Consider the following 16877-nt stretch of genomic DNA (forward strand, 5'->3'; position numbering starts at 1 on the left):
ATAAAGATACTACATTCATATGCACATTTTGTGTGGACATATGTTTTTGAATCAACATGATTGCTAGATCATATGGTAAAACTTTGTTCAGTGTGTAAGAAAACTGCCAAACTGAAAGATTCTCCTTTCTCAGTAGCAAAGCTGTAAGGGTTGCCTTGATAAGCAGCAATAAATAATTTGTTAGGACTGAAGAAATATTGCATAGGGCAAGGCTCTTCCCTTGTAAATCAGCAACTTGGTTTCAATCCCTAGCACCACCCTGAGTCCAAAAGGAGTGATACCTAAACCAGTGCCAGGAGTAGCCACTGTGCACAGCCTCGTGTACAACACTCCAAACAAAAATACAAGGTAAGAATAATTCCTGTTCCTCCCTATCCTCTAGATTAATTAGTATTTTCAATATTTAAAAATTCTAGCGATTTTTATAGTTGTTTACTTGCATGTTGTTCAAATTTGCAGTTACCTCATAAAAAGTTTGTCTATGTTTTCCTTTAGATATTTTCTATGATGAGATGTCTACTCGGATCTGTTCTAAGTTCCTTGAGAATTTTGCTATGAATGAGTGTTATATCTTTTGCAATTATCTTTTCAAAAGAAATTGATATAATCATATTATTTTTCCATTCTAGACTTGAGTAATATCTTCTTGAAGAATTAAAGTTCTGTCATTATGTAATGCCTCTCTTTCTCCATGATAATTTTTCTTTTACAAAGTCTGTATCACCATATCACTGTCATACCACTGTTCGTTGATTTACTCGAGTGGGCACCAGTAACGTCTCTATTATACTCAGTCTTGAGATTTTAGCAGCTTCTCCTTACTCTCTTTCCCAATGATTGAAGGCTCTTTCAGGGTCAGGGTAATAAGACCTATTGTTACTGTTTTTGGCATATAGAGTACGCCATGGGTAGCTTGCCAGGCTCTGCCGTGTGGGCACGATACTCTTAGTAGCTTGCCGGGCTCTTTGAGAGGTATGTATATATCTGTTGCTATATTTTGGATATGAATATGCCATGGAGAGCTTGCCAGGCTCTACAAAGTCTACTTTATATAAATTAATATAGCTATTCCAACTTATTTTAAATTAATTTTAGCATGACTTGTCTCTTTAAACCCTTTTAACCTTCATGAGTCTTTGAGGTGAGTTTTTTATAAAAGCATCATAGTAGGGTATTTTAATCCCTTCTCACAGCCTCTGTGTTTCAGTTAGTTTTAAAAACATTCATAGTTAAAAGAATTACTAACATAGACGAATATCTTTACTGTGTTCTAACTATTTTCTACCTGTGGTACATTTTTGTTTATTCTACTACCCAATTTTTGCCTTTTTAGGTTTGGAATATTTTATGTTATTTAATGTTATGTTTGTTCGTAGGTGATAAAATATGCTTCTTAATTTTTTAAAAGTAATTGTTCTATATTGGGGCCAAGCAACCAGGGTTTGATACTGGCCATTTCATATGGATCCCCTAAACACTGCCAGGTGATCTGCCCACAAATAAATTGTCCTATATATTTTTCCTATGTTGTCCTATATATTTCAACGTAAACTTACAACTAGTGTAAATCTGCATTTAAATAAAATTATACTAAGTTTAGGTATGGGACCACCTTATCATAAGTTATTCTAAGTTCTCTTATCTCATAGGAAATATCTATCTTTACATTTTAATATGTTATCACTTAATATGTTACCTGTATTATCATTATAATATTTACGTTTGTGTCAGTTAAGAATAAGCAAATGTGTTACTCTTTCCCTTTATTTCTTCTCTGATTTTTTTATTTTTTATGGAGAGTTTTATGACTAATATTATCTTGCTTATCTCTGAAGAATTTCTCTTAGAAGTTGACTTTAAAGTTGCAATAAAAGCCCTTGGTTTCTATTTGTCTGAGAAGGTTTTTATCTCCTCTTTTGAAGGATATACTTGATGGCTTGTAGAATTGAGCTTTTTCTTGTATTATACTCCACTTAATTTTTGCATGTTTCCCTTTGACTGTTTGCTTGGGGGCCACATGTAGCTGTTTGTTCTCAAGGTGAAATCCTGGCTCTGTGTTCAGGGATCATGCCTGGTGCAGCTCAGGGACCGTATATGGAGCTAGGAATTAGCTGCACATAAGGCAAATGCTCTAGTCATCGTACTGTGTCTCTGGCTCCAAGCTTATTTATGATGAGAAGTCTAACATGCTTAACCTTTTTCTTTATAACTAAAGTGATTTATTTACTTAACTCCTTTTGGTTCCTTGTGAGGTACATATGGGTAGATATTTTAGTATTTATTCATTTGGTCTTCTGTTCTTGAATCTGTGATTTGATGGCTGCCATCAATAGTGAAAACTTTTATTTTTATGGTAGTTTTTACTGCACAAAAGTTGCTTAGAAAGATGTGAGAGTCAAAAAAGCTAGGAAATACATGTTCAAAAAAAGAATACAGGCTTCTCCAGAGTAGGCAAGTAAAGAAACAGAGAAGCAAGCAAGATCCATTGTTCAAGTGAAGAGCAAGCCTATTTTGAAATAGCACAGGGACTGGAGCAAATAGCACAGTGGGTAGAGCATTTACCTCTCGGAGATCCCAGCAAACAACCAAGAGTATTCGCCCGCATAGCAGAGCCTGGCAAGCTACCCGTGGCATATTCGATATGCCAAAAACAATTACAAGTCTCACAGTGGAGACGTTATTGGTGTCCGCTTGAGCAAATCAATGAACAACAGGAGAACAGTGATAGTACAGTGCTTCCTCATTTTGGTAGTGAAATTTCAGTGAGGTTATATCTCTGTAAGTTGCCCCAAAGTTCTTGGATATGTGTTATGTGTTTGGTTTTTTCCATTATTTTTCCCCTCTTCGCATTGAAGTCACTTTTCTTCAGATTCACTAATTGTTTTTGCTCTATCAAACTGGCTGATGTGTCTATCAGATATTCTTCATTCTTTATGTTGCTGAGAATTTTATACTTAGCATTTCCTTTTCTTTTTCTTTTTTCAGGGGAGTGGAAATATACATAGTGGTGTTTGGGTTATACTGGAGAGGTGCTTATAGAGCATTCCAGCTGTCATTGGAATGCCAGGGATTAGAACTGGGGCTGTCATATACAAAGAACTGATTCAGCCTTTGAACAGTTTCGTTGGCCTCTTAAAATTCTTTCTTAGCTTTTCCATGTTTTTGATTTCATGATCAATTTGATCTTGCATGTTGTGTACTCTGCATCAGAACTCCTAATATATTAATCTTATTATTTTTAAGTTCCCTGATTGTATAAAAGGTATGTGATATCTGAGTCTGCCTATGAATCTTTTTATCCTTCACAGACTGATTTCTCTTGTCATTTATCATGAGATGCAATTTTAAAAATAAAAACTGAACATAGCACAGCACTATAGCACTGTCGTCTCATTGTTCATCGGTTTGCTTGAGCGGGCACCAGTAATGTCTCCATTGTGAGCCTTGTTGTTACTATTTTTGGCATTTCAAACATAGCATAATGTATCAATAATAAGAACTTAGGTACGAGGACTTTTAATTTGAGCTTTTCTATTAAACTGACTGGAGGCTAAGTTTCATGTTTATTTCAGCAGTACTTCCAAAGGCTTCGAGCTTCTCTAGCAGCCACCAGCACCTCCACCTCCTCCTCCTTCATGTGCTTTGGGGGCCAAGGGACCTCTCCTGGCAATTTTTGGCTACTGGAATGGCAATTCAATGTAAGGGCCTGAGTTTACAGTGCTGCTCAGACTTGCAGTACTAGGAATTACCTGTGACACCCAGTGATGCTCTATGCCCTCCAGAGCTGCACAGAGTGACACTGTCACTGTCACTGTCATCCCGTTGCTCATCGATTTGCTTGAGTGGGCACCAGTAACGTCTCCATTGTGAGACTTGTTGTTACTGTTTTTGGCATATTGAATATGCCACGGGTAGCTTGCCAGGCTCTGCTGTGCGGGCAAGACACTCTTGGTAACTTGCTGGACTCTCCGAGAGCGATAGCACAGTGGCAGGGTGTTTGCCTTGCACACAGCTGACCTGAGTTTGATTCCTCCACACCTTAATACATCTTTTTTATTTTTATTTTTTTTTCAAAATGAGGCACACTTTAGGATTTGTTCTCTCTTCTTGTCACTCAGAAATACCACACCTTTCTCCATGTTTTCTAGTGATTTTTCCCTGGAATAGTTAATTTGTGTTCATATACATTTTCTCCCTGTCAGGGTGGGATATTTATTTATTTATTTATTTTTTGCTTTTTGAGTCACACCCAGCGATGCTCAGAGGTTACTCCTGGCTTTTTACTCAGGAATTACTCCTGGCAGTGCTTGGGGGGACCATATGGGATGCCGGGGATCGAACCCAGGTCGGCCGAGTGCAAGGCAAACACCCTACCTGCTGTGCTATCGCTCCGGCCCCCCAGGGTGGGATTTTTGATGGCTAACACTCAACGCTAAAAGTTCTCCAGTTCCTCTCCTATATTCTGGCAACTTCTTGCACAGAACTTGCTGGTTTCGGTTTCTTTTGGCCACATTTAAACATAATTTGGAGTTTGTGGATTTTTCTCTGTCTCCTACTTCCACCAAAGTTATATTTCATAGCTTTATTTTTGTTTTTCTGGCTCTTTTTGGTTTCAAGAAGTGGGAAGATTCAAAGTAGTCATCATGCTCCTAACCTCTGTTCCAGATTTGGAAATAGTAAGAAACATTAAGAAAGAACAGGAAAGGTAATATCAGGGTCACTGCTGCCCAAAGCAAAGTACACTGTAAATGGTGCACTCTGAGGGGTTCAAGAGAAATAGAATGGCATTTCTAAGTGCATAAATCACTTTGTGTCAATGGACCTTATTCATGTAATCTAAAAATTCCTTTTCTTTCTTTTTAATGGTGCATTTTCTAGTTGAGAGTTTGATAAACAGGCAGTGATGTAAATGCAAAGTAATTTTCTCTTACATGGGAGAGTGGGTCTTTGAGAATTTGACTTGGATGAGATAAAATAGAAGGGAAGGGACAAAATGTTTTCTTCCCCTTTGTTCTAGAACCATGACTATGCAAACAAATGGTTGTAAATAGTTGCAAAAGCCTTTCCATCTATTTAGATACACCTGCGTCAACACAAGAATATTGCTTTCTTTTTGTCCTCAAAGTTCTTCTTGAAAGTTTTTTAGGAGCTGTATGTTTCTTGCCTAGTTTATGCCAGTTTTCTTCCTCAAGGCAGAAAAACCTTAAAATAAAAATATCTTCATTCTATGCAATTACATATGGTTTTCACATCGCCTCTGCGTAATTACTTAGACAGTAATAACAAAATATTTTAAATACATTTGCATTTAAGCATATAATTAACTATGTCCATGTAATTTTGTATTTAAAAGAAATCTGGCAATGTATTTAGGAAGCTGCAAGAAATTACAAAGTCTGTTCTCAATAAAAACTATTTTATTGAATTTGTATAAGTCTGTATTAGAGGAGAAATGGAACTTATGTGGTGCCAGTTATGTTTTATTATAAAATTCAATTTTCAGGGTTCCTTTGAATCTTCCATGGAAGCAATGACTCTGACCTATAGCTATATTTAGCGATCATACAGTAGTTCTGTAGAGCAAAAAATCTTAAATAGACTTTCAGGGTTTCCATGTACCTAGAAGACAGTACTTTTTGTCCTAAAATGTATAGTGTAGGCAAAGTCAGTAGAGTTTCACAAGACCTCAAAATAAACAGGTGGGCTAGTTTAGGTAATTTACTAGTCACCATTCAAGTGTACAAGTTCCTCTATATGCCCAATGGGGAAAGTGGGGCAACGGAAAACAGTGAAGATTCAGAGTTCTGTAGTGATCATCGTGAGAAAGAGTAAGGAGCAAGACAAGGGAAGGGACAAGATATAAAAAGCCTATATACATTTGAGGACTGTGCAGTTGGCCTTTCAGAGGATTCAGGGTATAGACATAAGGTTAGTACAAAGCCAAAGGAAATGTTCACTTCCATCCTCCAAACTAGGTAAGGATTGCTTTGTACTTGGCAAAGTAGAGACAGGAAGTTGTGGAGTGGAGGGTTCTTGAGCCCAACTTCCTATACAGAAACCTTAGGGGAAAAGTAAGAACCCAGACAGGAAGTAGCCTCTTAAGTTTCATATGCTTGGATTAATGTGCTGCTGTCTAGTTCAAAACCTTTATGATATTACTTTGAGCCAGTATTTTGTAAATGAAATCTGATGGGAACATAAAATAAGCACACTGTGTTTGAGGAGACTATTACCCAAGGACAATAGAAATGAAGGCCAGTAGTATCGACCCACAATTGGAGCTTGTCACAAGTTGGGGAAGGAGGAGAGGGCAGTTAGGATAAAGAAGGGACACTGTAACAATGACAGTTGGAAGTGATCAACTGGACAATAATTGAGTGCTGAAAGCATGATAACCTTACAATACCTGTACCTCAAACCATGACCAAAAGGACAGAGGGAGGGAGAGAGAGAATGAGAGAGAGAGAGAGAGAGAGAGAGAGAGAGAGAGAGAGAGAGAGAGAGAGAGATATCTGCCATACAGGTTTATAAATATGAAGTTTCTTTCCCACAGTTCTGGAGGCTGGAGGTCTAAGGTGGGAATTGTGGTGATGACCCTCTTGCTGTTTTGTAAATGCTAGTCTTGCTTGTGTTTTTATCTGATGGGAAGAGTGATTAGTGAGTGCTTCTCTTAGCCACTATCCTACCTCTAAACCAGTTTGTACTTTGTTCCAGTGTCTTCTCTCACTGTTCACTAGGGCAGTGAGCTTAAACTTTAGTGTGTGCATTGAATCACTAGAGGATCTGGTTGAAAGCTTGACAAAATGCGGGGAGAGCCGTTAGGTCAGAGAAGGGACCACAGTGACAATGATAGTGGGAAGTCATCACCCTCAACAAATACTGGATACTGAAAGGAAGTGAAGTGATATGCAGGATACCCTTTATGTAACAGTATTGCAAACCACAGTGCCTGCGAGGAAAAAAGAAAAGTATAAAAGGAGACTTGGGGACTGGAGGGAAACTGGGGACACTGGTGAAGGGATGGGTGTTTGAACAATATATGACTGAAGCGCAATCAAGAACAACTTTGTAACTCTATATCTCATAGTGATTTTATATATATATATATACATACATACATACACACACACATATATATACATATATATATATATATGTAGATTCTGATTTAGCAGGTCTGGGAAGGGACCTGAAAAATCTGCTTTCTCAATAAACTCCCAGTTTATGTTAGCTTTGTTCTCCTATGAAGAAATGCTTTAGAGGATGCTGACCTAATTTCTAGATTCAGAGAGAAATCTTGTGCATCTGTCCAGCACAGATTAGGGTGCTTCCATTCCTTTTGCCACTCTATGGATGAGAAAGGAAAAGACCCAATATGATGTAAAGTTAGTCCTGCCAGTGGAATTTGGGAACTGTTTACTGCTATTAAGTAAGCAAGGATGAGGCATTATTTCCTTCCATTTCCTTTTGCTGAGTCTGGTTGTGAATCCTAGAGCTTCTCTAGCCATCTGCGAACAGAAGGTGAGCCAGCCGGCAGGCAGGGCTGCTGCATTAAGGAGGGAGTAGTGGAGCTAGAAGCTCTCAGAGGAGTAAATGTTGCCAAAGGAGTTATGTCTGATAAAAATCCACACATTTCCTTAAGGATCTTTATATTCTGGTGACAGATATTTTCATTGCCAACTTCAGAGCCTTTCTGTAACTGCAAAGCATTTGTGTATTTTTGCATTCGAATTTTCTCCTTTCATGTTAAAAAAAATACTGCATATGTAAAACTTATCATTTGAAAATGTCCAGACTAGAGAAAACTTTCTAAAAGTGTCATATTATCAAAAGGATGATGTAAGAGTTTCTATAAGATTTGAAGAGAAAGGTATATTTGATTCCTGTGTAAGGGAATGAAATTCCAGTATTCTGAGGGTGGCTAGGGCTTATCATATAAGAAGTTGTGTCTTGTGGGGTAGGATTGAGGTGTGCTTGCTCTTATCTTTACAAGGTACCATCCCGTTCTACTAAACTTAGTGCCTGTGATTGTTTTAAAGGAATATTGTTTGTTCACTAACTGTCACATGTCATTTAAGGGGAAAAAATTCAGTATGTGCTAGTAGAAAGCTCTGAAAGCAAAATAACTGGCTCTTCTGGTTTGAACTGGAATGATCCAGCTGGTCACCCCTATTTTTGATGGATTTACTTTGTATTCTCCCTCAAAGGATTTTACCAGTGACATCTGATAAAGTATTCCTCAATTCCTGATGTACCTTATAAGCCTGGGAGGATGTAAAAATACATATATAAGTGCCTCTCCCCTGTGCCCCTCACCCCAAGATCTTGATTTCAGCTCAAAAGTTTTTGGTGGAAACCAGGTATGAGTCCTTTATTTAAAAAATAATTTTTAAATTTTGATATAATTTCAGACTTATAGAATAAAAAATTTCCAAATACTCTTTACCAGGAACCCTATCTAAATATAATAGTACATATAGTAAATATTTATTACACAGTACAAATGCATTCTCTCTCTGCATATGCATATAACATAATTTTTACTCTATTTAAGAATGAGTTTCAGATTTGATACTTATATCCCCAAATGCTTCGTATAAAGAGTTTCTATAGAAAACCACAAAACCATTTTAATAAATGAGGAAGTTAATAATAAAGATAGTCCTTGACCTAAAATGGTCTGACTTAAAGTTTATCCACTTGCTGTGGTGTGAAACCACATCTACTCAGTAAAAGCCATACTTTAAAATTTGAATTTTCTGAAGATAGCACTAGTGCTGAGTACAATATTCTCTAGTTTTTCTGGAAAGTGGCAGCCTTCTTTCACATGTGATCATGTGATTAGCACATGATCACAAAGGTAACCAATCTTATGCAAGTTAGTCACTAGCTTCATCAGAAGAGAGAAATTGATGGAATTGCAGATGTAGCATGCCCATTATCCAATAATCACCTTAATAGTAATTCAGAAATTCTCTAGGCCCAGTGATATTTCAGCTGTATGTTTAATGTATAGAGTCTATCCAGTTATTCTATACTTACTTTTAGTACAGTACTTAATAAACACCATTTATTATAAAATAGATTTTTCACTCTTTTGGTGTCAGATGAATGAGGCCCATTGTTGTTACAGTTTTTAGCATATCGAGTACACTATGGGTAGCTTGCCAGCCTCTGCCGTGCAGGTGGGGTACTCTCAGTAGCTTGCCGGGCTCTCCAAGAGGGATGGAGGCTTTTCGGACGGCCTTCAATCGCCATTACAGGTGTTCCCATGATTCACAACATATTTGAACCCCATTAAATATGGCGCAGAAATTATGGAAAATGGGTATTAAATGTCTTATGGTGTGTCCAATATGGCAGTGTTAAGAAGGATTAGCAAGGAGAGGGTGATAAAATCTCAGGGACAAACTAGACTGCCAAAACGAAGGAGGACTAAAATGACTGTCTGCACTTTCAAAGCACGCATGTTGGCATCAGAAGCATCCATTGAGGACCTGATGATGCAAGTGCAGAAAATCAATTAGGACATCATTGGTCTGACCAAAACGAGAAGGCATCGATCACATCGTGTCATTTTTGACACTGAAGAACTGTTACTCGAAACATGTGACAATAGGGGATTTGGTGGCGTTGGTGTCCTTGTCAACACGAACTCAACATGAGGAACAACTTGGCGCCAGAACTTCGCAGGAATAATAAAGCAGCATGGAACACCTTCAAGAGTGTTGAAGAAGTTAAGAGGATGAAGAACCTCCATCTCCAGGTACATCTTTTCAACTCCACTGTTCTTCCTGCACCAACATATGTCTGAGAGACCTGGGCCCTATGAAAACAGGATGAGAACACTATTCGGGCATCCCAAAGAGGAATCAAAAGAGGTATGTATGGAGTATCATGTTTCACTTAAGTGAGAGAAGGAATCCAGAGTTCCGACCTCCGTCGACGACCAAGAATCAGGGATGCTGTTTTGTTTGCCAAGTGATCAAAAATCAGATGGGCTGGACACGTAATGTAATTTAGAGACAACCGCTGGACTAGAGCAGTTACCTACTAGATTCCACAGGACCTCAAAAGACCGAGTGTCTGCCCACCTACAAGATGGTCAGACTTCTTTATCAAGACCCTGAATGAACGGTTTGAGGCTCTTCGTGTTCCTGGACTAAGCAGATACCATTGAGCTACACTAGCACGAGACAGGGATGAATGGAGACATCACTGGAGCCCGCTCTTGAAAATCAAAGATCAATGGGATAACAAGTGACAAGTGAGATTTTGAGCTAGATGATCCTTCTCAACCAGGTTATCATAAATGTTCTGAGCACATTTAAGGTAGGTTAAGTTAAGCTATGATATTTGGTAGGTTCATGATCACGATCACGATAGCCCGTTAATCACCGATTTCTCGGGCGGGCCCAGTAACATCTCATTTTGTCCTTTCCCTGAGATCTTAGAAGTCCATCTCGACTTGGCCCTCCCAACGATGTTGCACTGGGGGCTCTTCAGGGTCACAGGAATGAGATCCAGCTTGTTACTGGATTTTGCATATGAATACACCATGGGAAGCTTGCAAGGCTGTCCCATGTGGGCAGGAAACTCTCAGCTAAAGATATCGCAATTTGGTAGGTTAGGTGCAGTAAATGTAGTTTAGGCTTACAATATTTTCATTTTGTAACAAGTTTATCAGAAAGTATTTTATTTTAAGTTGAGAAAAATTGCTATTACTCTTTATAGAATTTATTGGAACTTTATTCACCATTCTAAGAGCATCCTATTAACCAAAGAAAGTCCACAATCAGGGTGATTTTTTGTTTGGTTAGTTTTGTTTTGAGGGCCACAGACAGCATTGCTCAGGTCTTGCTCCTGGCTCTGCCCTCAGGAATTACTCCCAGAAATTTAGGGGAAAATATCTATTTGGTACTAAATATTTGCTGGTTAATATGTGATGTCTAAATTCCTTGCATGATGGCCAGAAACTCTCAAAACTGCTCTCTTGAAAGCTGAAAACCCTTTGGGCTTAGGTGACGGCATCTGGTATAGCAACACTTCTGCAACACCTTGTTGATCCAAATGAGTCACAGAGTCTGCCCCATTTATTGTAGAAGTCACTATTCAATCGTCTTGATAGTTGAGATAGTTGAGGCCGTCATTTCTTACAGGGACTATGTTTGAAGATTGGTTATCACTTTATACAGGGATGACTGATGATGTCTTATTTAGAAAGGATAAAGAGGAATACTTTTGGCAACTAGTTGGAGTGAATGCTCACAGCCATCAATCATCCTGCTTTGTAATCATAGTCTTATATCCTCACCTTAAAGTCACAGTTTGCAATTGTGTTTTTGTTTTTTTGCAAAAAAAAACAAAAACAAACAAAAAAGTGTTTGCAATCGTTCCTCAGTCCCAAAGTCACCGAGGGTATTGGATGGACAGTGTGAACCAGTACTAGAAGAAAATCTGTGCAAACAGGTTTGATGATGAGTTTGGGAATTTTCTGAAGCTTTGATGAAGTTGTGATATGTGATATGTAAAATGTGATATGAATGTTTTATTTTAGCTTCATACCAAGGAATACATCCATATCAAACATAACACATCTTATTCTATAGTAAAGCTACATTATCCATCAAATACTTGTTTTGAGCTTAGTGATTTGTAGATAATTAAATATACTTAATCAACAGATGAATTTTCTTTTCTGTTTTTGGCCTTTGGACCATATGTGGTGGCACTCAGGATGTACTCCTGGCTCTGTACTCAGGGATCACTCCTGATCATGCTTGTGACATCACATGTGGTTCCATTGGTCAAATCCAGGTCAACCATGTGCAAGGCAAGCTCTTTATCCAGTGAACTATCATTCTAGGACCCAGAATTTTCATATCATCTATGTCTGTCCTCATCTATGCTTTCTTATAAATAAACATTCATTTGTAAAGTATCAACTCAACTTTTTAATTTAATTTAAAAGTTTTATTTCTCTTATATAATTTTTTGCCATATTAAACAATATGACAGCCTCATATCATTGAAATAGAAATAACTGCTTCTCCTACAACATGGATAGAAATTGGGAATTTTGCTATGTATAATACCAACACAGAAAGGCATATCTAAGTAATTTCACTCAGAACTTCATGACTTGAAAGTAAAGCAAATGAAACAAACAAATACTACATTCTGGGGCTAGAATGACAGTAACAGGGTGAGGAAGGAGAGGGTGGGAGTAGAAGAGAATCAGTTGAATTGTGGTAAATGGAAATTATACTTTTGCCAGTAGGCGTGATAGTCACAGATGGCTGAGGTATGAAGCTGCACTTATGAAATCAATACCGTGTTGTGAATGTGACCACAATAAGGATCATAAAAACATGATTATTTATAGTGGGATGTTTATGAAGATATATTGTAAAATATTAAAATGGTCAAAACTCAGGGCAGGAATGACAGTACATTGGGTAGGACATTGCTTTGTACTCAGTCCCCTGGGTTCGATCCCCCCATCTGGTTCCCCAAGCAATTCCAGGAGTAATTCCCAAGTGTAGAACCTGAGCATTAACAGGTGTAAACCCCAAAGGAAAAAAAATAGTCAAAGCATTCCATTAGAAAATTTCAAAATACTAGCCAGGGCAGGTCTGTGCAAGCAGGGAAGGAAAGAGCAGCAGAGGTGAGACTGTCCCTCTGCTTCTTCAAGACACTCAGTTGCAGTCCACCCTGTCCATGCTTATGCAATTTCTATGCAATATGATGCTAATGCTTTGGTTGGTAAATTATCCTCCAACAATAGCAACTTCTGGCACCTCAATTAAAGCTGCTAAAGAATCATTAGATTTACTGTACAGGGCATCTCTCTGAGTAACAATTGGTGTTCTTTTCTCTCCCCTGGGAAATGAAACTATACTGGTCTCTTTTCAGTAATGAATAGTATTATATGTCTTGTTACATAGGAAGTACATAAAACCTGCTTTGGATGATAGATTTTATATCCCCAAAGAGGGTTAAATAGTGCATTTAAAGCTCTTATCAAGCTGCTTGAATTCTAGGTTGCATTTAGAGTTTAAAAACGGCATGGTACAAAAATAGAAAAGAAAGCAGAAGATGATTTCGCAGTTTCCCAGGGTCAAGGCAAGAATATACAAATCAGAGAGGGAAAGAAAATTGCATCTAAATATAGAATACACTGAGAAACCTTACCTTTATTTCAAGCTTTTTTTATTATAATTCTGGTAATCAGCAATAGATGATACAAGTTACTATATAAAAGATAAAACTAACTTTAGAGATTTGTGCAAATCAAAAGTTTTAGTTTAATCTTTTCAAATGATAACTTTTAATGTGAATAAAATATGTGGTTTTCTTTTAAAAGTAAGAACTTATAATATTTAAATTAGCCCATAATTAGTCCACTTATAATGAATACAAGTTGCTAGTCTAGTTTCATAATGAATGAATGAAGTTTTAAAGAACCATGCTTACTTTAACATTTTGTAGAAATGTGAGACAATGAGTATAAGATAGAATTACTGCTTCTGATAGAGTTAAAATACTAATAATGAAAAAAAAATAAAAATAAAAAAAAATAAAATACTAATAATGAAAATCATCAGGTTCTAGTATGGATATTTTATAAATTATTTGTTTATTAAATTTCAAAATATATCCTATATAAAAATGGTTTGAAAATTGATTAGAAAGTATGCATATTAATAGCATAATATATTTTAATAACATAATTAATAACATTAATATCCAATGAAAAAGAAAGTAAATTTGATATAATGAATAACATTAATATGTATTTTTTATTTAACATGGAATTGAGAAACAGCCCTTTTTTTAGAAAACAGCCATATTTTACTCTTACATCTTATATATTGTGATTCCTCATTGGATCTAGAAATATTTTTTGCATGTATTCTATTATAACAGTTACTTTGCTTGTAGTTGCTGAGTTGGTGTAGTTGCTGCTTTGGTGATGACATCATTCTAATAACACCAAACATTAGCCAAGCAGTACAAATGCTGGCCGACTTCGACCGAGAGCTGAATCTCATGAGAAACAGACTAATTCCTGATGTTCCTTTTGCTCTCAATGGAACGAACATCTCCAAATGCAGCAGCTATGTGTACCTAGTTCGAGAACTCGACATGACGAACGACCTGGCACCTGAGCTACTCAGGAGGAAGAGAGTGGCCTGAAATGCCTTCAAGAGTGTCAAAGAAGTTATTATTATTTTTTTTAATTTTATTGAATTCCCGTGAGATAGTTACAAGCTTTCATGTTTGGGTTACAATCTCACAATGATCAAACACCCATCCCTCCACCAGTGCATGAAGATGTTGTTAAGAGGACAAGAACCTCCAGCTCCAGGCACATCTTTTTGACTCCACCATTCTTCCTGCACTAATATACGCCTCAGAGACCTGGGCCCTATGAAAACAGGATAAGAACGCTATTCGGGTTTCCCAAAGAGAAATTGAAAGGGCTATGCTTGGAGTATCACGTTTCACTCAAATGAGAGAAGGAATTTGAAGTTCTGACCTCAGTGGACATCGAGTCAGGGATGCTGTCTCGTTTGCCAAGGTGTGAAAATCAGATGGGCTGGGCAGGTAATGCAATTTGGAGATGACCGCTGGACTAGAGCTGTTACCGACTGGATTCCATGGGATGTCATAAGAATATCACATACGAGATGGTCAGATCTCTTCATCAAGACCTTGAATGGTTTGAGGCTCTTCGTGTTCCTGGAGCGAGCAGACGCCATTAGGCTACACTAGCTTGCGACAGGGAGGAATGGAGTCGTTATTGGCGCCCGCTCGAGCAAATTGACAAGCAAGTGATAAAAAAATCTTTGCTTACAGATTATCCTTGAAAAGTTGGAAGTCAGTTTGCTAGTTTATTATTAAGACACTGTCATGATTTTTGTAGTTTAAGTTTGTAGCATTGTACCTCAGTGAAGATAAAATTTGTGATTCTTAAATTCAATTTTATAGAGAGGTACTAAGAAGCATTCTTCATTCAAGAGAAGACTAAACTTCACCTTTGACAAATAGAAGATTGTTTCTAAGCTTATTGTCCAAATCTCTCCAAAGATCTAGATTCTCAACTCCAGAGAGACATAGGACATTTGGTAAAGGGAGGGGAGAGATGGTAAACTGTTGTACAGTAGTGTACTGATTTTTTTTTCTTTTTAGAGTTCTAAAAAGAATCTGAACTCTAGATAGATAAAAGCTAGTGAGATCACTGTATCACTGTCATCCCATTGATCAGCAATTTTCTCTAGTGGGCACCAGTAACGTCTCCATTTGTCCTAGCTCTGAGATTTTAGCAGCTTCTCTTTACTCATTCTTTCTAGCACTGGAGGCTCTTTCAGGGTCAGGGGAATGAGACCCATCATTGTTACTGTAGTTGGCATATCAAATACGCCACAGAGAGTTTGCCAGGCTCTGCCATGTGGGCAGCATGCTCTTGGTACCTTGCCAGGTTCTCTGAGAGGGAGAACTAGGGAGAACTAGGCTATAAGAGGTAATGTGGCCGCAAATATAGCGCATTTCTGGGAGGGAGCTTGGTTTTATAGTCTCTGAATCTTGGCCTTTGATGGGATTACACGGTGCCGGGGCAGTTTGTGGATGTGGCTTCCAAGCTACTGGAAAATGGGGGGTCTGGGTAAAGGAGGCCCAGTCCCAATCCGAGCAGGCTTGGAGATCTCAGCCCCTGGGTTCAACTCCTCAAGGCATGTGGAGTTACACTAATTAGATTTGTGTCCCCCCAAAAGAACTACTTTTTACAGACATAAAGCCATCTCAGATAGAGGCCACAGCTTTTTCAGGGCTCGGTAATTTTCACCTGTAGCAATTGCCCCTCAGTAAGCTTTTTATAATGTCAACATATCATGCATATTATTTGCTTTTTTTTTTTTAACATTTCAAACATGCTATTGCAATGAGGGCAGAAGAGTGATCTCTACTATTCAATTTAACCTCAGAGCAATTCATAAGTGGGCACATAGTAAGTCCTTTATAAAATTTGTTGAACAAATGTCTAAGATCCATGACAAAGGATGATATACAGTAAATTATTTGTGAAATTGTTATATAAATTGGAAGTCTGTAGAGGAAGACAGCAATGAATGTATGGCACTTGTACTTAAGCCGCAATCCGTAGGTACATCTACCTTAAGCCCTATCTTTCCCCCTTTGTAGATAACATTAAATATAAAAATTGGAAAATAATTCAATAACATCATAGTAGAGATGAACCTGCAAAGCCTCATCATAATTACTCAGGAAAATATCAGGTTATTGTCCTTGAAAGGCAGCACACATTTTATTTTCTGGCTGTTACGTGAAATGTACTACGTAAGTTTGTCACATTTCTGAAGTGTGATACCAATTTGGATGGCAACTATTATAGTAAGATGATCTTGATATTTATAAAATTTATATTAAAATGTTCAGAGAATATTTTGGGTGAATGCAAATATTTACATAAATGAGAATTGTCCTTCCTTAAAGCTGATTTGTGAGAAAACATGGTATGTAAAGAGTGAAGTTGAAGTCATAAAGAGTTGAGTTTCTGGCATATTACCTACCTTGTCATATTTTCTGTGTTACATATGGAACATAAACTTCTATGATTTTGTTGTTCAGGTGAAGAGATTAATTTCTTAGGAGAATTCTAGGAGGTAAACATACTTGATGGCCTAATTTTTTGTTAAAAGGCTTTGATTATTAAAAATTAATATAACAATGAGTAACAATAATTATTCAGCAATTTTTATAGTGATAATTTGGTTTGTTTTAAAAATTTTTATCAAAATATTGCATGTAAATTGTGTAAACATACAGTTTAGTACTGCTTCACATATATTTTTAAA

The sequence above is a fragment of the Sorex araneus genome, chromosome 4 (assembly GCF_027595985.1).
Source record: "Sorex araneus isolate mSorAra2 chromosome 4, mSorAra2.pri, whole genome shotgun sequence".
In the NCBI taxonomy this organism is placed as follows: Eukaryota; Metazoa; Chordata; class Mammalia; order Eulipotyphla; family Soricidae; genus Sorex; species Sorex araneus.